Raw genomic sequence first — 27,095 nt, 5'->3', positions numbered from 1 at the left:
ACTAATTTAAGATAAGTTCTTATGAAACTGTATAATTCTCTTTAAATGTTTATTACTATACTTTCCCTGTACACTTCTCTTGCCACGTAGAGTGGAATGTATTATGGGGTTATAGAAAACTCTTTTTGCTTCTGTATTGCCTACTGAGCCTCTCACCGCACACTAAAAGCGGGTAAGGCTACGTTCATATCTTGTTAGGTGAACATATTCAGTGAGTAAATACCAACCTGCACGCTTAAATGTGTCTATAAATATACTTCATATCGTCAGACAGAGGCCAAAAGAGCATCCTTTTAGCCTCCGTCTGGTCAATATGTGTCATCATAAGGCAGGAAACACAGGATGAAAAAGCATTGTAGACTATGCAATTTTATCCTGCTTACTGGTGTGATAGCCTATAGGAGATGGATGCCACTGTACGCTATCCATTTCCAGCCTCCGTTAAATGTAGACCTTCCACAGTGATAGGACTGTCTATACATGGACAGTTACATCACAATGGGCACCCTAAACATCAGCAGCAGCAAAACACTGTTCTGCTTCAGTGGGCAAGGGGCTGATCCCACTACAGGCTCCTGATGTATACAATGGGAGAAAGAACTAGATGTGAACAGAGCCCAAGGCAGACTTAAAATTACAGTGCTTGGAGTATGGTTGTATTAAGAGAAATCTCAAAAATATGGCAAAATTCTTAAGCAACCAAGAACTCTGGATCAATATTATGCCCATAATAGAATATTATGGCCCTAAAAACTGGCATTTTACACTGAGTACTTTCCTGAGTACAGCTATTAGCTATTTTAGCTTGGTCATTTGGCTTTAAAATACAGAGCAGTACATTGATCTATACAATGCTTGATAGACGTTTCTACCATGTAGAGTATTTAGCATTTCCATTTAATTTTGGAATGCTTAGTCAACTCGGTTATGTTATTGGTGAGTTTAGAATTTATTACACTGGCCTAGATGCTTAAAGTGAAGACATTTAAGATTTAACATTAGAGAATTCTTTAATTTTTATTGAAATTTAAAGGACATCTACCGTCAGATTCGCTGGTTACTATTGACCTCCTGTTCCTTCCCTCTCTGCAGTAATCTGACTTCAATATAGATAGAAAAACCTAATTTACAAGAAAAAGGTTTTTAAAATATTCAAAATGTACAACTGTGGCTCCAATGACGTGACCAGCTCCCTCTGCAAATCCCATGCATGCGCAATTTTTCTTTTAAATACAGCTGTTCCAATCAATACTGAAATCAGATTAGGGTAATGCAAACGGGATGGAGAGGTGAGTAGTAATCATCTACCATCAGGGAATATGATGGTAGGTGTCCTTTAAGGGAAGGGGGAGCTGAAATATTTCCAAAACTAAAAATGTAAATCTGAGTACAAAAGTATGAAAGACAGTACAAAAACTCGACATTTTAGTTTACACCTAACCCTGAAACCATGTAATGGGAAATCTTTATATATAAAAGAAAAGGTTTTAAGGGATTCTCTACGGGAAGAGCAGTAAGACTCTGAAACACCTTTCTACACAATATTGTGATAAAAAGAGTCCAAAAGGAACCTGAAATTTGGATATAACATTCATGGGTTATGAATCCTGGTATTTATAGTCTTAGACTTCATTTCCACCTAATTGAAGCACCTGATGTGGCTATGTTGCCTTTAGCTGGGTGAACAATTTAAAATTATAGGTTTTAAACTTTGCCAACTATGTTACTAATGTAATAAAATAGAAAACACAAACAATAGAATTTGTATTCTATACTACATGTAGGTGTTTTGTGCAAAGTTCAGAATCACATGCCTATTTTGTTTCTTTTGGGTGGAATGCAGATATGTGGACAGGTATTTCTTTCCTCTGACGTCTTTCTGCTGCATTCTTACTCTTTTGTAAGCAAACAGCTCCTGCTGAGAACAAAGGCACCTTGGACTCAGTGGGCAGATAACTTCTCTGTCTTTTCTTAACCATTGTAATTGTGCATCCATCATCAAGAGCGCATGATCATCTTATTACCTGGAACAATATATGTTCCTGTAACTACTAACTTGATCCACACTACAGCACCAGAATACCCAAACATATGCTACATTTAACTAATATACATCAATATACAAGTACCATATCACAATTCGTAGTATGGTGACTATAGATTGTTATCTACCAATATATACATAAAAGTTTTGCTCCAGAGCCCAGTCCAAAATCAACAGATAACAGATATCATATTTTTATGATACTGATGTCTTATGTGCCATAGGACTCCCTTAGGCACCAGGTCATGTGTGACTGCACTTCATACTGCTGCGCTCTTCTCTATGCACACAATCCAGGAACCCCAAACTATTAGAACAGGAATTCATCAATCTGACAGAGGCTGTCAAACTGGGCATACCGGCTTAAATAAAGAGAAACACAAAGTAATAGCCTTCACAGTCATCAAAGATTAAACAATGTTTATGGAAAAAAGTATTTTTTTTTCTAGGGATTTTTTGGGTTACATTGACAATGGGACATGTAATTTTTATCAGAACGTAAAGGACTACACTCAGCAGATGAAACAAAGCTGAGCTACTGTTGTCTGGTCTGGATACTTCCTGAATATAAGGTCTACCCCAAAAATAATTTTCAAGCCTTTTTACAGTAGGATTCAAATACTGTAAAAGCTCTACTCTGAAAATAAGCCCATGTGACAAACCGCTATATCTTAAATTGAGGAATTTTGCACAAGAATTATGTTTCTAGGTTCCAAAAACAGTGATATCCACTGTTACAGTTGGGAGAGTCATTTTCACATGCAACTCCCACTCCCATCTGTAACCTTAGCTGTGAATAACTCTGTGTCTTTGTCATATGCAAACAAATTATTGTGCAATATTAAAAGGGAGATTCTCGCATTGAAAAATTGGTACATAAAAAATAGCCATTTAAAACATTCCCACTTTAGCCAATCATTTAAACAAATATTGATCTTTTTTATTTTTGCTCAAGAACAAATGTGGATTTTTGTTTCTGAAGAAAATAAAATCCTTAAACCAATATGATTATATTTGAATAACGCTGTAGGTTCTCCCAATAAGTGAGATAATCTACAATGAGCTTATTTTCCAGGTGACCCTCAACCGTGTGCTCAGAGAGTCCTAGCTCTGTCTAACAGATATATCTCTACATGACCAAAAACCCTGATTTTGCGGCACACATGTCTAGAAGCAAAGAAGAATGTGTAGTACATCCTAGAAATGCTGCTAGGTTCATCTCAGATCTGGGTAGATGCTAGATAAAGAGAAATATGTGCCTGCTGAACAAGTCCGTGTTATACTTCCTAACTAAGGATGTAAGGAATCTGCTACTGAATCAAGAAGACACAAGTTTGTTCACAGGGCAGGAAAACATTTTGTATTATGTTTATATCAAATTTCTTGGATTTTTTTACAAGTGGGCTGTGAAAGACTCAGAGCAATTGAATACAGCTGTGGGGTACTGTTCACATAATGAATACGGCCTCTGATTTGGCATAGAATCGCCTGCCTGTAATATTTTGACAGCAAATACAGGGCCCTTTATAAAAAGACACTCAATTTGTTTTTTATTTTCAATTCCCTGCAAGATTTTACATAAAGTCGTGTAATATTGTATGTTAGCCAGATTTACATCATCTGCTTCATTTCAACGTAAAGAGCACATCTTGATAAAAGTAAATGCAACATTATAAGTCTCAGTTGTAAGATTTCTTAGATATTTTTGCATGTATGCAAAACATGTAACCAAGATCTGTGAAATTTTAAAAAATGATTTAGTAATAAAATATGCAAAAAAAAGCAGGCCCATGTTTTTAAAAGTTAGACTTTTAACTACACAGTTTTAAAGCTAAACATAAATCAATAAAAAGGGGTTTTCCAGTTAAGAATAATATGAATGAAAGGGCTAGAACCATTTCTGAAGTGTGTCCTTTCCCTGGGCCCAGATTAAGAGTCCCAGCAGTATGGAGCACCTCATTTAGGATTGGGTCCCTCTGGCTTGACGGTCAATGTGGGGCCCCCACCCACAACTATATGTCTAAAATATATAAGATACTTAAATGGTACTGCCATACTAAATGAAGACCTGTACACACTGACCAGTATTTACCAGTATAATATAGTGACCATATAGTAGGGGATTCTGCAGTTCTGCACAGAGGCTGCAGTGTGATCCACTCACTTACAGTGTACAGTGGTGGCCAAAAGTATTGGAACCACATCAATTCTGTCACATAATACTTGTTTTCTTCCAGAAAATGATTGCAATCATGAATTCTTTGGTATTAATATCTTCATTTATTTTTCTTGCAATGAAAAAACACAAAAGAGAATGAAATAAAAAAAATCAAATCATTCATTATTTTACACAAAACTCCAAAAATGGGCCGGACAAAAGTATTGGCACCCTAAGCCTAATACTTGGTAGCACAACCTTTAGACAAAATAACTGCGAACAACCGCTTCCGGTAACCATCAATGAGTTTCTTACAATGCTCTCCTGGAATTTTAGACCATTCTTCTTTGGCAAACTTCTCCAGGTCCCTAAGACTTAAAGGCACCTTCTCCAAACTGCCATTGTGAGATGTCTCCACAGGTGTTCTATGGGATTCAGGTCTGGAATCATTGCTGAAGTCTCCAGTGCTTTCTCTCAAACCATTTTCTAGTGTTTGAAGTGTGTTTTGGGTCATTGACCTGCTGGAAGACCCGTGACCTCTGCAAAATTTGTTGGTAGTCTTCAGACTTCATAATGCCATGCACATGGGCAAGCTGTCCAGTGCCAGAGGCAGCAAAGCAACCCCTAAACATCAGGGAACCCCCGCCATGTTTGACTGTAGGGACCGTGTTCTTTTCTTTGAAGGCCTCTTTTTTTTTACTGTAAACTATATGTTGATGCATTTTCTGAAAAGCTTTTGTCTCATCTAATCAGAGAACATTCTCCCAAAACATTTTAGGCTTTTTCAGGTTTTGGCAAACTCCAGCCTGTTTTTTTTATGTTTCTCTGTAAGAAGTGGGGTCTTTCTGGGTATCCTACCAAACAGTCCCTTTTCATTCAGATGCCAGTGGAAAGCACTGGTTGAAACTGGTTGAACTTGTTTGGATGTTAGTCAAGGTTCTTTATCCACCATCTGCACAATCTTGCGTTGAAATCTCTCGTCAATTTTTCTTTTCCGTCCACATCTAGGGAGGTTAGCCACAGTGCCATGGGCTTTACACTTCTTGATGACACTGCGCACGGTAGACACAGGGACATTCAGGTCTTTGGAGATGGACTTGTAGCCTTGAGATTGCTCAGGCTTCCTCACAATTTTGATTCTCAAGTCCTTAGACAGTTCTTTGGTATTCTTTCTTTTCTCCATGCTCAATGTGGTACACACAAGAACATAGGAAAGAGATTGGGGCATATTTACTTACCCGGCCCATTCGCGATCCAGCGGCGCGTTCTCTGCGCTGGATTCGGGTCCGGCCGGGATTTATTAAGGCAGTTCCTCCGCCGTCCACCAGGTGGCGCTGCTGCGCTGAAGAGCATCGGAACACACTGGAATACACCGAGCCGGGCTGAGTGAAGGTAAGTGCAATTTTCGCGACAAATGCGGCTGTTTTTCCGAATCCGTCGGGTTTTCGTTCGGCCACGCCCCCCGATTTCCGCCGCGTGCATCCCAACGCCGATGCGCTACAATCGGGGCAATTCAGGGGAAATCGCCAAAAATCGGAAATATTCGTCTAACACATCGGGAAAACGCGAATCGGGCCCTTAGTAAATGAGCCCCATTGAGTCAATTTTAATCCATTTCAACTGGCAGGTGCTGTTAATTACACAAATTAGAGAAGTATCACATGATTTTTCAAACAGTGCCAATACTTTTGTCCACCACTTTTGGTGTGGAATTATATCCAATTTGACTTTTTGAAAATCTTTTTTGTGGTTTTCCATTGAAGACAAATTAAATGAAGATAATAATACCAAAGAATTTCTGATTGCAATCATTTTTTGCAAAAAAAACTGAGTATTATCTGACAGAGCTCCAGGGGTGCCAATTCTTCCAGCCATGACTCATCTCTGTGGGTTTGTAAAACTGACATGGTTGGCATCACCCTATATAGTCCTCACAGCTGACCCCCAAATATATCATATAAACCGCTCACACCACAAATGGCCTCACTGTGTCCCCCTCATTTATATCATGTATATCCCTCACAGCACAACTGACTACACTGTGCCCCCCTGCATCTAACGAATAGGCTTCAATTCGTACAGCTGGTGTACACAAGATCCAACACCATTGTCAGCAACAGAGGTGCACCTCAGGGTACCGTTCTGGCACCATTCCTCTTTAATCTTTACACATGTGACTTCAGCCATAGCTCAGACCTCTGCCATCTTCAGAAATTCTCAGGTGACTCGGTTAAAGTCGGCTGCATTAAGGACGGTGACGATAAGCCCAATAGGGACACCATCAACTCATTTGTAGCATGGCGTGAAGACAATAACCTTATCCTTGAGACTGAAAAAACTCAGGAAATGATAATCAACCTACTAAGGTACAAAACAGCTCTGAGTCCAATCACCATCAAAGACAAAGCCATTGAACGAGTTAGAAATGACAAGTACCTAGGTGTCAAACTTGATTGGTCTGAAAATATTTCAAACTAGATTGGTCTGAAAACAGCAGCATAGCAACCAAAAAAGCAGCATCAAGATTTTATTTTCTCGAGAAACTCAGGTCCTCCAATGTATGCAACAAGATCATGAGAATGTTTTACGAGTCCTCGATCGCGAGGCAACTATAGCAGTTATTCACTCAGACACTTCTGATTAAACTCCCCATAGGCTATGTGACAGAGACAGTCACTGGAATGAGAGTGCCAGCAACAGACAATCACTGAAATGAGACAGCTGGCGACAGTCACTGAAATGAGACTGGCGGCGACAGACAGTCACAGAAATGACACTGCCGCCGACAGACAGTCACAGAAATGAGACTTCCGGTGACAGACAGTCACTGAAATGAGACTTCCGGTGACAGACAGTCACTGAAATGAGACTTCCGGTGACAGACAGTCACTGAAAAAATCTATAGATACATCTAAAATATTTTTTGTTAACCAACTCTCTTGTACCTCTTGTAGCAGTTATCTACTATCCCAGGCAATGCTAGGAGCTCCAGCTAGTAGATTATATATATACATACACTCACCGGCCACTTTATTAGGTACACCATGCTAGTAACGGGTTGGACCCCCTTTTGCCTTCAGAACTGCCTCAATTCTTCGTGGCATAGATTCAACAAGGTGCTGGAAGCATTCCTCAGAGATTTTGGTCCATATTGACATGATGGCATCACACAGTTGCCGCAGATTTGTCGGCTGCACATCCATGATGTGAATCTCCTGTTCCACCACATCCCACAGATGCTCTATTGGATTGAGATCTGGTGACTGTGGAGGCCATTTTAGTACAGTGAACTCATTGTCATGTTCAAGAAACCAGTCTGAGATGATTCCAGCTTTATGACATGGCGCATTATCCTGCTGAAAGTAACCATCAGACGTTGAGTACATTGTGGTCATAAAGGGATGGACATGGTCAGCAACAATACTCATGTAGGCTGTGGCGTTGCAGCGATGCTCAATTGGTACCAAGGGGCCCAAAGAGTGCCAAGAAAATATTCCCCACACCATGACACCACCACCACCAGCCTGAACCGTTGATACAAGGCAAGATGGATCCATGCTTTCATGTTGTTGACGCCAAATTCTGACCCTACCATCCGAATGTCGCAGCAGAAATCGAGACTCATCAGGCCAGGCAACATTTTTCCAATCTTCTACTGTCCAATTTCGATGAGCTTGTGCAAATTGTAGCCTCAGTTTCCTGTTCTTAGCTAAAAGGAGTGGCAGCCGGTGTGGTCTTCTGCTGCTGTAGCCCATCTGCCTCAAAGTTCAACGTACTGCCTACCTTGGTTGTAAGGGGTGGCGATTTGAGTCACTGTTGCCTTTCTATCAGCTCGAACCAGTCTGCCCATTCTCCTCTGACCTCTGGCATCAACAAGGCATTACCGCCCACAGAACTGCCGCTCACTGGATGTTTTTTCTTTTTTGGACCATTCTCTGTAAACCCTAGAGATGTTTGTGCGTGAAAATCCCAGTAGATTAGCAGTTTCTGAAATACTCAGACCAGCCCTTCTGGCACCAACAACCATGCCACGTTCAAAGGCACTCAAATCATCTTTCTTCCCCATACTGATGCTCGGTTTGAACTGCAGGAGTTTGTCTTGACCATGTCTACATGCCTAAATGCACTGAGTTTCCGCCATGTGATTGGCTGATTAGAAATTAAGTGTTAACGAGCAGTTGGACAGGTGTATCTAATAAAGTGGCTGGTGAGTGTATATCATTATATCATAAAACACTCAAACCACAACTGACCACTCTGTGCCACGTCATATATCATTATATCATATACCCCTCACACCACAATTGACCACACTATGCACTCCATATACATGTATGTCATATATACAACTCACACCACAACTGAACACACTGTGCCAGGTGTATAGCATGATCCCCCATTACTTCCTTATTATTCTCCCATATCCAATGCATACAGCCCTTCTAAAATCTACATTTTCCCTCAGATTTATAAACTTTAGCCCTCTCTTTATAAACAGCACCCAATAATATATAGCACAGATCCCGCAGTCAGTAATCCATGTAATATACACCCCCTCCCCCTTAGTAATCCATTAGACAGGATCCCCCCTTAGTAATCCATTAGGCAGGATCCCTCCTTAGTAATCTATTAGGCAATGTCCCCCCTTGGTAATTCATTAGAGAGGCCTCCCTTAGTAATTCATTGGGCAGGGCCCCTCTTATTAAATAATTAGGCAGCTTCCCACCTTCATAATTCATTAGGTGTCTCCACCCACTTGGTAATTTATTGTGTAGGGCCCCCTTAAAAATCCTCCCTCTCCTAGTTTATTTGTAGCCCAGGCAGCATACCAAACATAAAAAGAAATAAGTACTCACCTCCGGCACGCTCATCCTCCACGTACAGTATTTGGCTCTTCACCCACAGCTTCATAGCTTCATCTGGATGACACAGGAGTGTGATTTTGCCATCACTCTCCTGCATCTTAAAGATGCTGCATGGCAGGGGTATATATTATGAATAATCTCATGTGTATCTTATAGATGCACATGCAGGTGATTTCAGACTGAAATCCAGGACTCCAGCATCATTGGAGCTTTTTGGAACTCCAGCCCTGGGCCGAAACAATTGTGGGGTTCAGCATTGGTGCCCTAGGAGTGCCAACGATAATCTGGCCCTGCCCACCACAACAGGAAACACTATTGGAAGTCACCTAGCCAATCGCTAGCTGAAGAAGTGACCCCCTCCAAGCCACCCAATGTGTTTCCTGTGATGTTGAGAGATACCCAGGAAGTGCAGCACATTGGTAATCGGAAGCTCTACTACTATAGGGGAAGTACATTTTCATTATTTTACTGCCCCCACCCCCAGCAGCCTTAATGATCTTAATTTTACTTTGCTGGAAAACTTAGGTTTCAATTGTTGCTCTTAAAACTGACAACCTACTTTTTTTTACTAAATAGATCCAAAATTCTGCCATGTTAAATTTTTAATTGGGGTGTTCAATGTTTGCTAAAAAAGCAGTAAATGTGCGTAGACAAAAAAATTTAATTGTGGGGCCAGCAGGAGGTCCTCCAAAGATAATTCGGTCCTGTCTACTTATTCTCCCTCTTCCTACAGTCCCAAGTAACAAAGTAAGTATGAAAATATGACTGAAAGCAGCATCTTAAGTTGCTTGGAACTGCAGAAAGATTCATTGAGTCCTATTTGGTGTGCTGGGGTGAGGCCTGGGTGCCCACAGAAAGGGCTCTGAGTGCCGCCTCTGACCACTGTCCTAGATCAATGGGGAAATGAAAAGGCGAGTTCATATTTTTAGTCTGTTTTTTGTTTTAAAGACTTTTTTTTAAGTCTATTCCTTTGACTTAATTTTTATAGATAGTAGAACTTTGTTTTCCTGAAACAGAGCTCTAAATTGCCTGCATATTCAGATAAAGACAATAGATTTAAAACAGAATATAGCCCAAACTATACACAATAAATACTATTTGCAGTAAGTATATGCTCCCCCTATTGGTGGCCGTAGGTAACTAGCATTTTCCATTTTACCCTGTTTGTAAACACCATATTTAACAATCTGTTTAACAAATGTAGCTTTAGCCCGGGTAAAAATATAGTTGCCATAAGCCCTCCTGTTGGCACTGATGCTGGAGCTACTGCGCATGCACAGAGATCAGATGGAGCAGTGAACAGTGGGAGTAGTGTGAAGAGCACATCATGAACGTGCAGGTAGGGAGGGATCGCAGTGACTAGTGGGACTTGGAGGAGCCTTTCCCCCCACTGCCGGGTGAGGCTACTCCATGCTCAGGTAATCTCTATGGAAAATCTACATATTAGGTAGATAAAGTTTATCTTAGTTTAGAAAGAATTATAGGATTCGGTAAAGATACATTAGGGCAGTGGTGGCTAACCTATGGCACAAGTGGGCACTCGGCCATCACCAGAGATGACTCCAGGTATCTTCCTAAAGTCCCAGACAGCCCAGGACTTGCTGTGCACAGAGCTATTTTAAAGTGACAGTGCTACCTGGGACTACTGGAGGGGTGGGAAGGTGTGGACATATCTGGATTATCATTGTAGCTCCTGCTCCAGCCCTGGCAATTCTTCCTGTTTATGGGACCCTGGAGGGAAGCTACAATGATCATCCAAATTTCTTCTATTTTCTGCTTTATTGATGTCCTCAAGGTGCTGAAAAGAATGAAATCTGTGACTAATTACACTTTTGTGTTGGCACTTTGCAATAAATAAGTGGGTTTTGGTTGTAGTTTGGGCACTCGGTCTCTAAAAGGTTCGCCATCACTGCATTAGGGTATAGTTGGTGAATAGGAACCTACCATTAGATACACCTTAAAGGGGGTTTCCCACATAACAAGTTAGGTCCTATCCGCGCTCGGCAATCTCCGTCAGCTCCATAGGGCTGAATTTAGCAGAACAGTCATCGCAGCTGTCTGCTCCATTACTCCATTACAGAGGTACTTGGGAGCCCATCTGACCCCTCGTGATCTATGGGGGTCTCACCACAGACTCCCAACGATCAGATTTGGATAGTGCCTAACTTGTTTTGTGGGAAGAAACACCTTTAATAGGTAGATTTTTGATGGTAAGTTTCCTTTAAATACTCGTATACAGTGGATAATCATTTTTTGGAATAAGTAGAGTATCAGAAGTGAATCATGGATGTTTCTTACACATAAGGGAACATTTACTTACCCAGTCCCTTCGCAATCCCTGATCGGGAATTTCCAATGAGGATGAAGTCTTCCGCGATTCACCAATATCATGCGCCCGATTTCCTGCATGTGTCGCTTCCCCGCTCAGGTTCACCTTCTTCTTCCCAGTGTATGTAAGTGCATTGTCTTGCGACACAATTTAAATGTGAAATCCCACCGTTTGTCCAAATCATGCCCCCTGATTTGTGTTGCATGAAAGCCGCGGTGATTATGCCAAAATCCGATCACGTGCGCCAAAATCCGAAAATCACTGGGAAACCCAAAGGAAATGCGGTCCGTGGACCCTTAGTAAATGTGCCCCACAGTGTTTTTGGAAGTAGACAAATGGGCTTTGAACGTTCTTTCCAAATACTATAAGTTTTTTATGTGCTTTCTGTTTTTTCCAAGAGTCTTCCACATGTATTTTGCTGAAGAAAATGCAGGAAGATTCAAATACATATGGAATTTAGTGAGGCCATGCAGTGAGTACACATGTGGCAACTTTTAAAGGATTAGAATCATACTAATATCTTATAGGCAGGGCCAGCGCAAGTACTGTACGTAGGGAATCCATAGGGGTGAGGGGAGCTGTATCTAGTGAATCCATAGGGGGTGAGAGGGGCTTTATACAAAATACCCATGAGGGGGCTGTTTAGTATGATAAACTAGGGAATATTTTAGGGAACCGGAGACTGTTTTAGTTTTGAATTTTTAATGCTACCATGTGAGTTCACTGTAAAGGGGCCAACTCTGTCGCCCAGGGGCCTACTGAAACCTGGAGCCGACCCTGCTTATAGGTGTCTTTACAAGTACTTATTGGCATGTTCCTTTTTAATTAAATAAATATTGTTGATGTCTGTCTCTTATTTGGCTCATGTTCAGTTTTGTGATTTACTCAATTTTGTGAGTTACTCAAGTTTGCATATCAAGTTTGCATGTCTGAAGAATGATTTTGGCTGTTGTGATGTATTGTGTATATTGTCCTGTGAATAAATAGTATGTTTAAATAATGGAAATATGTAATGGGATTAATACATATTGAATACTGAAAGAGCCACTGGCCTGGAACAGTTTACTATTATTATGTCTGTAATAACAGATAACTTGGTTGCGTTGGGTGTATTATGTCTCTGATAAAGAAACTTTACATGTTAATGCAACCACAAAATTCAATAACAGGGGGCACATGTATCATTTGTTTTCCTTTGGAATTAAGCATGGGGTCATCTGTACTTAGGTTTGCACCTAAAAGTCTCTCATTTGCATCTAAAAAGTTGCAAAGAAAACATCTGTTTTGAAAACATAAACTCCAACAGACACAACATGCACCTAAAAAGTCCCCCCCCCAAAAAAAACTGAAAAACGCAAAATAAAGATACATTTCTCCCAAGGCATACCTAACTATACACATTTCACAAAAGTACTCAGCAAAACAAGGTGAATGGGGTTGTAAGGATGGATTTTTATTTTACAACGTGACTTACATTATGTGGGTTTCTTGTGTATGTTACAAAAACAATGATCAAATATAGTAAACACAAACCATTTTAATAATGTTGGAATCAGCAAGTAGGAAATATTATCTGTGATTGCTGTAATCTCAGATTGGACCCTTGCATGTCACTACAATGAGACTGTTGGTGTCATTGTCAGAACATGGCGTGGGCCCTAGAACTCACTGTTCCAGTGTAAGCCTTTAACTTTGCTTTCCTACTGTCCTGAAGGATCTATATGCTTAATCATAAGAAGCTAGAGAAACCTCAGAGCACTGTCTCTATAAAAAGTAGCCATAGCTTTCATCCACAAGGGACAGAAGAGGTATTTTTTATTAGTGACTGATTGGACAGGAACAGGTTAAGATAGCCTTTCCTATTCTAATGGATATTGTGTACATTTTAGTTGAGGATTAAAACTATGATTAAAAAGCATTGCCCTTAATCAAAAATTATCCCTTTCCATGGCTGCAATGTTAAAAAATAAGTTTGTAAACTATATTACTACTTGAGTCCAGTGAAGCCGTGCATATTCATAATTTACTTTGCCCTGCCTCCTAGTTCCTGATTTGAAAGTGTTACAGAACTGCTGCTATGTGGAACATTGAGTTAGAACTCAGTTACATCATTGGCCACTTCATGTAAGGAGACCAGGTTGCTATGATCTATGATCCTGTTACATTTGCAGTCTACCTCAAGTATGTATCTGATCACATGAAATCACAGCAGCCTCCATGGAGGATGGGAAGGAGTAGAAGTCCACAGAGGCATGCTGTAACCATGCCATGATTCTGCCATGTGATCAGATATATGCATGGCGTATAGTTTGCTAATGTTAGAAGGCTACCAGAACTGTGATGATGTCACCCAGGTCACATGACATGCTGAGAAGAAAGTGTAGATGGGAGGAGTCAGCTTAGCAGGACACGCACTCTCTGATGCCAGGTAATTTAAGATAATGTTGATTTATGAGGATTTAAGGCAAAAATTTTTAGATAAAAGAAGGGTGTCAGTTAATAGGGCTCTAGGGAACCTGTCACTAGCTGTATTTGTGAAAATGTGGTGGCAGGTTCCCTTTAAATTTACTCACCAGATTCTACCAGATTAAATTACCAGCCCCCTCAAGTAGGGTATGAAATATCCTTCCTAAAATGTACTGTGTGTGTAATTTGTGTGTGTAGGGGGCAAGATAAATTTACCAATATACACATCTATTAAAAGTTCTGCTCTGCTTTCTTCATATATAAATTGAAGCCTCCTTTTGTTTTCCTCATTAGCCATAACATGGCCGCTGATGGAGGGTCATGTGATCTCTAATTATCCATGATCAATCGCCCTGTCAGGACCAGTTGGAGGATCATGTGATCTCTAACTGTCAAGGAACAATCGCCTCCCTTCCAGGACCTTGATCTTATATTCATAAATACTATCATAAGCTGGGGCAGGGGGAGTGTTCATGGACAAAACTTCATAAACAAAAAAGTCATGTTGTTATACAGGCAGTTTTTAAGTCTTCCACAGAAAAGCTTGGTAAAAATGCTCTGCCTGCAGCATGATGTGAAAAAAATGCAACACATGGTTAATGCAAAGGCACCTATTAAATTACGTTTTCAAATTTTATTTTGTCTGGATTGCATTGTCTTCCTGCAAAATAAAAAAAAAGAGACCTGCCACAAAAAAACCTGCCATGTTGAAATAAAATTATAATAACACCCTGATATGAAACTAGTAGTGAATCTCTATGGTTTCAATTCTTATTTGTTGTTTGGACTTAGCTCAAAATCCAAACAGGTTAATGATTCATAATTATCAGCTTCAGTTTGCAGTACATAATGGTACTGACTCCCAGCAGATATGCTGAGATATTCCGCTTGTATATTAACTCGGTACCTTCTTTCCAGCCAATTGAATGGCACTGTAAATTATGTTTATTCGATAATGTCAGTGGCTGTGAGGAAATCATGTTAGACAATTTGCAATGTACCAGATAATTTTCTAAATACATAATTGTTCTTGCTTCATATTAGGAACTGAGTCATTCGGAAAGACATGAAACGTAACCTGCTGATGTCCAGTAACCTGTATTTCTGGATTCAGATGTGAGACACCTTAATTTCCAGATGAATGTTCTAATATACATTATGTAATGAATGCAAGTATATTTATTTTTTTGCAGGAAAAATATTTTAAAAACCTGAGTACTTTGTTTTAAAGACACTAGTTCAGTGATGACTAACCCTTTAGAGCCTGAGTGCCAAAGCCACTTATTTATTGCAAAGTGCCAGCACAGCAATTTAAGCAGTAATTTATTTCTCCTTGTTCTTTGACAACTTTCAATCGTTCAGCCTCCTGAAGACACCAACGCAATTGAAAGGAGGAAGGCAGAATCTCCTATCATTTTAGGAGATTCTGTACGCAGATACTTTGAGTCCTGTCTTGTGAACTTCATGCTGGGGTGCTGCCCACAGAGAGGGCTCCGAGTGCCGCCTCTGGCACCAGTGCCATAGGTTAGCCACCTCTGCACTAGTTCATTGTACAGTAATATTTCAATATGGAGATGTCACAATGATTGATGAATTTCCACTCTGCCACATTAGATATTTCTACACTTGAGAGTTGTCAGATTTCTCACAAACTTGGTTTTAGACAGTACATCTGATCTACTGAGCGTGAATTATTCTTATTATTATCTTACTGGTCTTGGATCTTGTCACAGTCATGTGAGCAATGTACAATATATGGGTACTTTTCCTTATTTCAAAGAACAATCCCTTTGAAAGTTTTTTTGTTGGAAATATAGGAATATGTAAACTGAGTATTGGCCAACAGTAAAATAATGTATAGTAAAATCCCCTTGAGCTCAATCTCTCCATTGCTTTAGATATATGCGTAGATGGCAAAGAAATGAAGACTGGTGTGGCTTACTGAGTCATAATTATACAAGAAGACACCTCACAAAGAGATTGCCCAACAAGCTGTAAAGTCACTTAGTGATTATACAATCCCTAACTGAAGTAAGAACAGAGAGAGTCTAATCAAGGGGTTGGTGAAAGAGAGTGGTTATCTTGTGGCCTTGGAAATTCTCATACCTAGGCCTTAGGTTGTAAAGGTGTCCTATTCTATCTTAAAAGAAACAGGTTAACCTATTTAGTTTTTTATGGTCTAAGCACATACAGTATTGACATTTTTTTCATTTTCATTTTCCAGTCCAAAAAGTAAATACTTTTGGGTTTCCTAGTAATGATGCCGTAAGAGGGTTTGTTTTTGCAAATTGTCCTTTCCAATGGCACCATTTCTGGGTACAAATGTTCGTATTATTTTATCATTATCTCCAGCCCATGTTTCTTTTCTATTCATTTTACTTTATCCTGGTATGATATGAAACTATGAATATACAATTTTATTACCCAAAACTGGGTTTAATATGCCACGATGCAAGCTGCTTGTATGAGGGACCCTCCCTACGCAAAGGCTTTAGAGGACATATGGAAAGCGACTGACTTAGCACTCATGTTTCTCAAAAATGTGGGTCTAGATTTCTTTATATAAGGTTCTCCATTCAACTAATACACCCTTACAGAATGACATAATTTTATAATATAGTTCACAAATAAGACAGCAATTCTTTTTCCAAATAATATCCTCAGGGCTAGATCTGATTTTGTTTTTGTTTAATCAGTATTTTCCACATGTACTGTTTTGAGGAGGTGGCTAAAGATTATAATGTAGAGTAAAAATATTTACGGTCACCATATTTTACCCCAATAAACTACAAGCCCCATCTGGTAGGGTATAAAATGTCCTTTCTAGAATTGTAGAGTCATCTTTGTCTGAGAGGAGTCATGCTTAGAGCCTACTGGCAGAGACTATAGCTGAAATCCCCAGGCCGGAGCCGCGTTATAGATCCAACTGAGATACGCCAGCGGGAGGGAATATTAAGACAGTCTTAATAAATTCCTCCCTGTGTCTTCTCATTTTCTACCCTATTCGTAGAATATTTAGGTTAACTTCAAATAAAAAGTGAAAATGGCAAGATTCATTATGGGATAGTATTTATTCTAAATACATAGAGGCTCCATAGAGACTTTTCATATATTTTGATCATTTTTGAAACAATGCAGAAGTAATACATGCATATTTTTGTTTCGAACTATATCGAACTGCCTTCTGCAGGGGAACACATCCTTACCTCTATACTCTGCATATGCCCTTCTTAAATCCCATAAAAGCACATGATCATCAGTTGCTGAATTTACAGAGCAACACCTCAGAGGTGACTAACATTTCAGTATGATGGGTAGATATTGCTTTATCTACAGTGTTGTTTAAAAGATCAAAGTACTCTTTGGTTTATGAGCAAGATAAACCATCATGTGTACTGTTGTACTATACAGTATACAGCATACTATCATTTTGTGACTTCTTTACTTTAGAGCTCAATATGGCTTAGTTTGTAAACCCAGCAGAAGAGTTAAGTTACTTTAACTGTTCTTAAGAATGCCATTTATAGAACAGAAAACTGTCAGCTGGCAATGATTTTGATTGTACCCATAAGATTTCTTCTTAACCCACAGAGCCTCTCAATTCTTCTGCATATCTTTACTGGGCAACATGTTTTTCATTATGTGGGACCAATTGAGAGGGAAGTCATATGTGGGAAAACAGATTGTATAGTAAGGAATATGAATGTGGACTATTTGATATTCTTGAAAAACACTTCCCCCATAAAACAATCCTTTGAGAAACATGAAGTTATCTCCTATGGGACATTTGCTGACCCTAAAGACTTTATATTAGCAATGTTCGAATTTTTTCCTGGAAAGCCATTTATCTCAAATGAAAAGTCCCTCTTAAAGATTGGAGCCTCCTTTGTTGTATTTCTCAGAATTACAGCAGTAAACTCACATGTGTTTGATATGAACATTCTGTCCAATCTGTAGGTGAATTGATATATATAGTATTGTTGGAAAATATTGTGTATAGCTTAACTAATGCTGTACTTAGGCGCCCACTGGAAGATCTCACTCAGTGATTGTTTTACCTTTATGCACACAGATACAACTGTCAATCAGTAAGTACTACTACCTACCATGTAAGGAACAGCTGGAAAATTAAAAAAAAAGGTATTGTTGGCATGTACGGGCAAATTATACAACCTTTGTAAACTCATTTTGGGTTAAGGGGTCCACCTTATCCCAAAATGAGCTTATATAGGTTGTTTCACACTTTCCTGAAAATTTTAATATAATGCTATTCAGCTTTTCCTGTTCTATAGAATTCTGCCCTAAAGGGAATCCATCACCATGATTTTCCAGCTGTTCCTTACATTCCATGCAAATTACCGGATACTGTCATTGACCAATCAGATGACACTGATTTATTTAAATAGTATCTCATTCAATACATTCAATACAATGAAGAAGGAACTGTTTCCTTCTCCAGCCCTAGTATAGGGACCAAACAGTTACCACCCCTGTATATTACTTTGATGTATGAATGTTGGCTTTCATATTCCCACCAATCAAAATATTAATGACTAAAGAAGAGCGGACCTGGTGGTCAGATTCAGGTTTAGCTGCCAAACAGTCAATATGACAAATTAATGCCCCTAGCAACTAGCCATGGTTCTGATTGTCCAGGTCTCCAGGTCAGATGGTCGAAAGCTGAACCCAAACACAACCGTTGGGTTCGATCGTGTTCTTTATTGCCACATCCTAGTAGTTAATTTGATTGAAAAAACCCTACCAACCTCATTGTACATCATTTCAGCTATTTGTTAGGGGTTAAGTTAAACCAATTAAAGGGTAATTTACACTTGACAGTTTAATCAACATAATTATAAGTGATCAGTGTTCATAAAGGTGATCATGTGATAACCAATAGTATATTGTCATACTATATCTAGGGATTACACCAAAAAGTGAGCAATATTAATTATTGGAGATCTGTAAAATTATATTTTTACGTATGTTGTATAACTGTGAAAAATGCATTTACACTCTAGTATTGAAGCTGGATTTGGAGCATTCTGGTGCACTCCCATGTGAGATCTCATCACTGAGAACACCATCTTTCTCCTGTAAAACTGCTGTAGTATTCACACAGAACCTGCTACAGAAATCACTCCTAGCAGAGGAGGGGTCGTGCTTGCAATGAAAAATAAATTCTATGTAATATGTAATACACTATATATACCTCTCTCTATACCCATACTAGCATTTGCTATGAACGTTGCCCCTCATTCCTAAGACTATGGCGCCTTCACCCCTGCTCCTTTAGATAAGCCTTCCTCTGCCTCAGTTCTGTACACTATGACCACCTTGTATTCTCGACTCCTATATTATCTTGTACTCCTGTAAACTCTGAACACCCCATGCCCCTCTTTAAAATGCTATAAGCACAAAACATTTGTGTTGACCTCCAATATAGTGTGCCCTCCACCGTGTTTCCACACCTAGATTACCACCTTTTGTGCTCACACTAGTAGACTTTGGCACTATTCCTAAAGACTACACCAGCTGTACCCCACTTTTTTATGCTATGAACTCTCTGTTCCTAACTTTGATATACAGACGGTCCTGACTAACAGATGACCCCTAGTTACAGACGGACCCCTCTGCCCACTGTGACCTCTAGTGCAGCTCTCTAGATGCTTTACTATAGTCCCAGACTGCACTGATCAGCTGTAGGGTGTCTGTAATGAAGCTTTATTGGTAATCCTTGGTCCCATTACAGCAAAAGATGTTGAAAATCCAATTGTACTGCCCTTTTAATAAAGAAGGTATGATACAATTGCTTGTTGTCTAAGATTAAAAACAAACAATATGTTGTGTGTAAGTTTATCATTCACTTCTGGTGACTATCATTACCCCCCCCCCCCTCCCAGGTACTTCATGTCCATGAGTTTTGCCCTTTAGCACTTGTGATAATGACTGCAGCTGCAGATTTTATGAGAAGGGTATGATATGTTCAGATATTTACTTTCGGTTAGCTTTATCAATAAGGTGCAGTGGTTACATATTAAAGTAATGGAAATATACAAACCCATCAAGGTCTTCCTTCCCTGCCTAAACCCACTGCTCCCCTGTACAATATCTTTTTATTGTTGCCAATGTAGTTTACTGAAGCTGTGGCATATGATTACCTATGTTGGCTGTTAAATTGGTTGCTTATACAACATGTTCTTCAATTAGCAAATGGTTTTTATAACAACCATGTTTACACAATATTATTCTTGGATAAAGTTGCATTGTGGTTTAACAGGGAACATAGTGACAAGCAATTACTACTTATTATTTTCATGTAAATCAAACCTATAAACCACAGTTTGTCTAGACATTGTGTATAGGACATATTGCTGGATTCATTACTTCATTATTATGCTGCATTATATTCATTGTAGCTTTAGGCTGTATTCACATGCTCTGGTTATGTGATGTTCTCTCCACTGCAATTATGCATTATCATGCAATACAGCATTAAATTTTACAATTTTAAGGGCATGCACCTACAAAATCAACTCCTACCCTCTTCTATATTTTTTCATATAAAGACAAAGTACTTCCTATAGTAATAGTTCTAGTTACATGTGTCTTAAAAACAAGATTATGTTTCTCAATAATGAGATCGATTCATTTTTATTATATTCATTCAATGGATGAACAATACAAATATTTGGTGAATGCTTTATATATGCAGAAAATTTCATTTACATTTAATAAATACATTAAATCTGAAAATAATGTTTTCTTTAAAAATTCTGTTTCTTAACTCATATCCTATCATTTTAATTATGTTACAATAGATCATTTATTTTACTGGCAGACTTATTCATTGTGGCAAACTGGCATCCTATTGTTTTGTAGTGGTTAGATTTTGCGGTAACCTAATGGGCATTTTCCAAGAAATGATTTCAACCATACAGTAGTCACCAAACAGTAAGCATAAAACTTTTTATCAGAGATTTCAGGTTTAAATGTAACAACGCAGGGCAAACTGTTAGGATCAGACTTTGTAACAAGGAAGTTTTGTTGTACAGTATAAAAGTTGATTATAAGTCATGAAAGAAATTAGTAGTTGTTGGAATATTAAAGATAAGGAACTTGTTCTTAGACTCTGACACTGATCACGGACCAGTCCATATAAAAAATATGTATAAAAATGGTAAAACATCACAAAATGAAAAAGAAGCATATCACTTACCTGTGCTGGCAGCTAGAAAGTAAATAGATTTCCTCACTCCTCGAAAACTCAGGGAAGCTGTATACTTTTCTTACACTCAACACCTCTTCTTCCTTTTCACCATGATGATCCCCTGTGTTTGGTTTCTGAATTTCAGTATAAAATCAGATGTAGTTGTTATCCACTAGAGTTAGTTCATCGCCATATTGAAACTATAACGTGATCCTGTTTTTCTGGCTCAACCACTCCTTGTTCAGGTGTACTGTGACTTTTTTTTTGTTCTTTATTAATCTCTCTCCTCCTCCTTCACTCCTGTCCACTGTGTATTCTGTAAATCAGTAGCTGCAGACAGACGGCTGATTCTACTCCCACCTCCCTCTGGGTAATTGCCATGAAGCACAGACCCACCCCATGCTTCTTACAGTGTCATTGCTAAACTGTGATGAATTTTACTAAAAGTTATGGCGTTTACGTGCTCTACTCCGTAGACAGCAGAAGATATTTTTAAACACAAGAACTAGAGAAGTAGAATAGGTGAGCTCATAAATTGCTGCTTTGTTCCCAGAAGACTGTGATCGTTGTGTGATCTTTTTCATTCAGCAGAATTCCATTCTGGAAGTTGAACAAGCCACTCTTCTGTTTCTCAATAAATATAAAAGTAAACTTATAAGAATCCAAGATTTTAAAGATAGTGGGCAAGTTGTGCAGCAGTCTGTAAGTAAATATGCAAGTACCGTATGTAGTTCTTAAAATTAAATACATCTTACAGTCACACGTTTATGGTATATATGGGAGAAATGTGGATAAAAACAGAGATTTTTTTTAAATATTTAGAAAAAAAACGTGGATAAAAACAGAGATTTTTTTTAAATATTTAGAACAATATTTTCAACATACTACTTAACTAATGACTGCATATACACTCACCGGCCACTTTATTAGGTACACCTGTCCAACTGCTCGTTAACACTTAATTTCTAATCAGCCAATCACATGGCGGCAACTCAGTGCATTTAGGCATGTAGACAATCTCCTGCAGTTCAAACCGAGCATCAGTATGGGGAAGAAAGGTGATTTGAGTGCCTTTGAACGTGGCATGGTTGTTGGTGCCAGAAGGACTGGTCTGAGTATTTCAGAAACTGCTGATCTACTGGGATTATCATGCACAACCATCTCTAGGGTTTACAGAGAATGGTCCGAAAAAGAAAAAACATCCAGTGAGCGGCAGTTCTGTGGGCGGTAATGCCTTGTTGATGTCAGAGGTCAGAGGAGAATGGGCAGACTGGTTCGAGCTGATAGAAAGGAAACAGTGACTCAAATCGCCACCCGTTACAACCAAGGTAGGCAGAAGAGCATCTCTGAATGCACAGTACATCGAACTATGAGGCAGATGGGCTACAGCAGCGGGAAGACCACACGGGGTGCCACTCCTTTCAGCTAAGAACAGGAAACTGAGGCTACAATTTGCACAAGCTCATCGAAATTGGACAGTAGAAGATTGGAAAAACGTTGCCTGGTCTGATGAGTCTCTATTTCTGCTGCGACATTCGGATGGTAGGGTCAGAATTTGGCGTCAACAACATGAAAGCATGGATCCATCCTGCCTTGTATCAACGGTTCAGGCTGGTGGTGTCATGGTGTATTATTTTCTTGGCACTCTTTGGGCCCCTTGGTACCAATTGAGCATCGTTGCAACGCCACAGCCTACCTGAGTATTGTTGCTGACCATGTCCATCCCTTTATGACCACAATGTACCCAACATCTGATGGCTACTTTCAGCAGGATAATGCGCCATGTCATAAAGCTGGAATCATCTCAGACTGGTTTCTTGAACATGACAATGAGTTCACTGTACTCAAATGGCCTCCACAGTCACCAGATCTCAATCCAATAGAGCATCTTTGGGATGTGGTGGAACGGGAGACATGGATGTGCAGCCGACAAATCTGCGGCAACTGTGTGATGCCATCATGTCAATATGGACCAAAATCTCTGAGGAATACTTCCAGCACCTTGTTGAATCTATGCCACGAAGAATTGAGGCAGTTCTGAAGGCAAAAGGGGGTCCAACCCGTTACTAGCATGGTGTACCTAATAAAGTGGCCGGTGAGTGTATATGTTTACATGGGGGGTTAGGCCAATAAACTCATTTTATTACATGATACAATTCCTTTTCTAAACTGTTCTTAATAGTTTATTTCAACATAATTACAAAAATACAGCACTGAGTGAACTCTGAAGAATGTACACTAAAATGTTTTAAAAGAGAAAAATCTACATTTTAGGCTCAGCCACTAAAGGCTTCTAATAGATAAGGGAGAACCAGTTGACTAAAAGTTCTTTGTATTTTATACCTGTGTTAGGTGTATGTTGATAATTTTTTTGGCTGAGCTATAAAGCCACTACCTTAAAGACATTTTAGGGGACACAAGCAGCAGGTCCACAAATTAGGTTGGATTCAAATTACGTTATTTACCATGTGTTGTATAAATATGTCAAGAGGATTCCGATGTATCCTTACAACATATGGCACAGACGCGTGCCACAGAATGGGTTTGGTAGTTACAAAAGTTGGTCAAATTACCAAGGGCTAGGGGTGGGGCTAGCGTGGTGGAAGTTACAGCTAACCCTAAAAATCATGAAGCTGGTAGACACAGAAGATTCAAGCATATTTGCTGCTGGAGGAGATAATTATATACTGCCCCCCACTGCAGTAGCTTCCCTCTGTGATTGACTACAGATTCTGAAAATTATTGGTGGCATCTAGTACCTACAGCATGTGCAGCGCACCAATCAATTATATATACAGCACCCCCTCATTAGTTAATATAACCCCCCCCCCCCCCCCCAAAAAAAAAAAAAACATTTGGGTCGAGATGCCTGCCCAGGACTGATTATATACTTCTATGCATTATGCAGTCCTAATGTTCTTATCTTCTATGCATGTCGTAGACTTATGTTTTCGTTAAATTACATTTGACCTCTCTCATAATATTTTCTATGTGATGGCGCTGACCATGATCGGTGTTAGGTTTATTGTTGTTTCCATCTGGGATCCCCTCCAGGTGGTTTATGGTGCACATCCATCAATTTTTTTCCCCTTACAATAGAACTGCACTCTGCTGAGCTGCTTCAGAACCCCCAATAGGCCCATAACGGATTTGTCCGCAGTTCTTTCTGAGTGGATTGCTCTGATCTTACTTTTAGACCCCGCAATAGGTCTTTACCTCTTGCTATTCTTCTTTACTTCTTAGTTTCCTACCTTTTCTATTTTCTTTGTTGGTGCTTTATGCACCCTCTTTGGCTCTAAACTGCCTCTTTTCCCTTCCCACCCGATTTTGTGCCCCTTCAACACCATGTCAGATCTCATTGTCACATCATTTAATGTTGTAAAGGGCTTTATGCCCCAGTTAAGAGGTCAAATCCAAACTGAAAAAGTAATCGCTACTTACAACAATATTTCTTATGAATCAAATAAATTTTATTAATCAGTTTGTCACAAAAGAATATTCATCAACATACAAAAAAGGGTAGTTATAAAGTGGGAACACATTAGTTAAAAGCACTTCACTTTTTTATTCACGTGTGTCACTGAGCACCTCCCTCTCACATTTTCGCTTCACTTTTTAATCCACATCCCATGTATAATTTGCACAGTCACTTTAGACCACGTATATGTGGTCCTACTACAAAACGTCATTCTATTGTTCTCCATGTCATATTTACCATGTATGTTCTCATGTACCGTATATACTCGAGTATAAGCCGACCCGAGAATAAGCCGAGACCCCTAATTTTACCATCAAAAACTGGGAAAACCTATTGACTCGAGTATAAGCCGAGGGTGGGCAATGCATTAATCACAGACCCCCCCAGTATGTATACAGCACTGCCCCCAGTAGTATACAGCACTGCCCCAGTAGTATACAGCACTGCCCCCAGTAGTATACAGCACTGCCCCCAGTAGTATACAGCACTGCCCCCAGTAGTATACAGCACTGCCCCCAGTAGTATACAGCACTGCCCCCAGTAGTATACAGCACTGCCCCCAGTAGTATACAGCCAGACCAGCAGTAAAAGAAAATAATAAACTTATATACTCACCCTCCGGTGGCCCCGACCTGCAGCGCTGCTCCCCCGATGTCCGCGCGGGTCCTCTTCTGGCTTCGGTGCCCGTCTTCTTTTTTCACTAACTTCGTGCCGGGCGCTGCCATTGTTCTCCCCTGGACGGCGCCTAGTATGACGCGCCGCTGCTGACGTCATACTAGGCGCCTCGCCTGGAGGAAAAACATGGTGGCGCCCGGCACGAAGTTAGTGAAGACAGAAGACGGCCGCGGGAGCCAGAAGAGGACCCGTGCGGACATCGGGGGAGCAGCGCTGCAGGTCGGGGCCACCGGAGGGTGAGTATATAAGTTTATTATTTTTTTAAGATTTTTTATGACTGTATGACTCGTGTATAAGCCGAGGGGACGTTTTTCAGCACATTTTTTGTGCTGAAAAACTCAGCATATACACGAGTATATACGGTACTTTATATTAGTGTGTTTTTATAATATCACGTTTTTGATATTTACACATAAAGCATCATTTTTATGGTCCTTTTGTATACATTGATACTTACTTGCATAATTTGCACAGATATGTTGAACCACTATGGTGGCTCTATTGTATTACGCCACTCTATTGTTTTTGTGATATCATTCTACATGTATTATGTAAGTTACGTATATTTATGATGATTGTAATTTATATCACATTGGATATTATGGTTCGATATGGATGTATTTTTAAGGTCTCTGTACGTATTAATTTTTAATCACAGGGATTCATATTTTTATATTTATTAATTTCTCTATGCTTGTGGATATATATGAAATTGATATGTTGTAATCCACATTTATATGGCTAATTTATGAGAGGCTCCCTACAATGGGATTATTATACAGAGTAGTGGGTAGTTATAAAGTGGGAACACATTAGTTAAAAGCACTTCACTTTTTTATTCACGTGTGTCACTGAGCACCTCCCTCTCACATTTTCGCTTCACTTTTTAATCCACATCCCATGTATAATTTGCACAGTCACTTTAGACCACGTATATGTGGTCCTACTACAAAACGTCATTCTATTGTTCTCCATGTCATATTTACCATGTATGTTCTCATGTACCGTATATACTCGAGTATAAGCCGACCCGAGAATAAGCCGAGACCCCTAATTTTACCATCAAAAACTGGGAAAACCTATTGACTCGAGTATAAGCCGAGGGTGGGCAATGCATTAATCACAGACCCCCCCAGTATGTATACAGCACTGCCCCCAGTAGTATACAGCACTGCCCCCAGTAGTATACAGCACAGCCCCCAGTAGTATACAGCACTGCCCCCAGTAGTATACAGCACTGCCCCCAGTAGTATACAGCCAGACCAGCAGTAAAAGAAAATAATAAACTTATATACTCACCCTCCGGTGGCCCCGACCTGCAGCGCTGCTCCCCCTGATGTCCGCGCGGGTCCTCTTCTGGCTTCGGCGCCCGTCTTCTTTCTTCACTAACTTCGTGCCGGGCGCTGACATTGTTCTCCCCTGGACGGCGCCTAGTATGACGCGCCGCTGCTGACGTCATACTAGGCGCCTCGCCTGGAGGAAAAACATGGTGGCGCCCGGCACGAAGTTAGTGAAGACAGAAGACGGCGCGGGAGCCAGAAGAGGACCCGTGCGGACATCGGGGGAGCAGCGCTGCAGGTCGGGGCCACCGGAGGGTGAGTATATAAGTTTATTATTTTTTTAAGATTTTTTATGACTGTATGACTCGTGTATAAGCCGAGGGGACGTTTTTCAGCACATTTTTTGTGCTGAAAAACTCAGCATATACACGAGTATATACGGTACTTTATATTAGTGTGTTTTTATAATATCACGTTTTTGATATTTACACATAAAGCATCATTTTTATGGTCCTTTTGTATACATTGATACTTACTTGCATAATTTGCACAGATATGTTGAACCACTATGGTGGCTCTATTGTATTACG

The 27,095-nt window shown here is 39.8% G+C and overlaps 1 protein-coding gene across 1 annotated transcript in view; it reads right to left on the bottom strand.

The window, feature by feature from the left end:
* NCMAP (non-compact myelin associated protein) overlaps positions 1–21,400 on the bottom strand; it is a 61,252-nt gene extending 39,852 nt beyond the window's left edge. The window contains exon 1 of the mRNA XM_072133085.1: positions 21,082–21,400. The gene's annotated coding sequence lies outside the window, so the exon portion shown is untranslated. The remainder of the gene's footprint in view (positions 1–21,081) is intronic.
* Positions 21,401–27,095: the final 5,695 nt, after the last annotated feature.

This window comes from Engystomops pustulosus, chromosome 2 (assembly GCF_040894005.1).
Source record: "Engystomops pustulosus chromosome 2, aEngPut4.maternal, whole genome shotgun sequence".
NCBI classification, from domain to species: Eukaryota; Metazoa; Chordata; class Amphibia; order Anura; family Leptodactylidae; genus Engystomops; species Engystomops pustulosus.
This window is presented reverse-complemented; position numbering and strand designations above follow the sequence as displayed.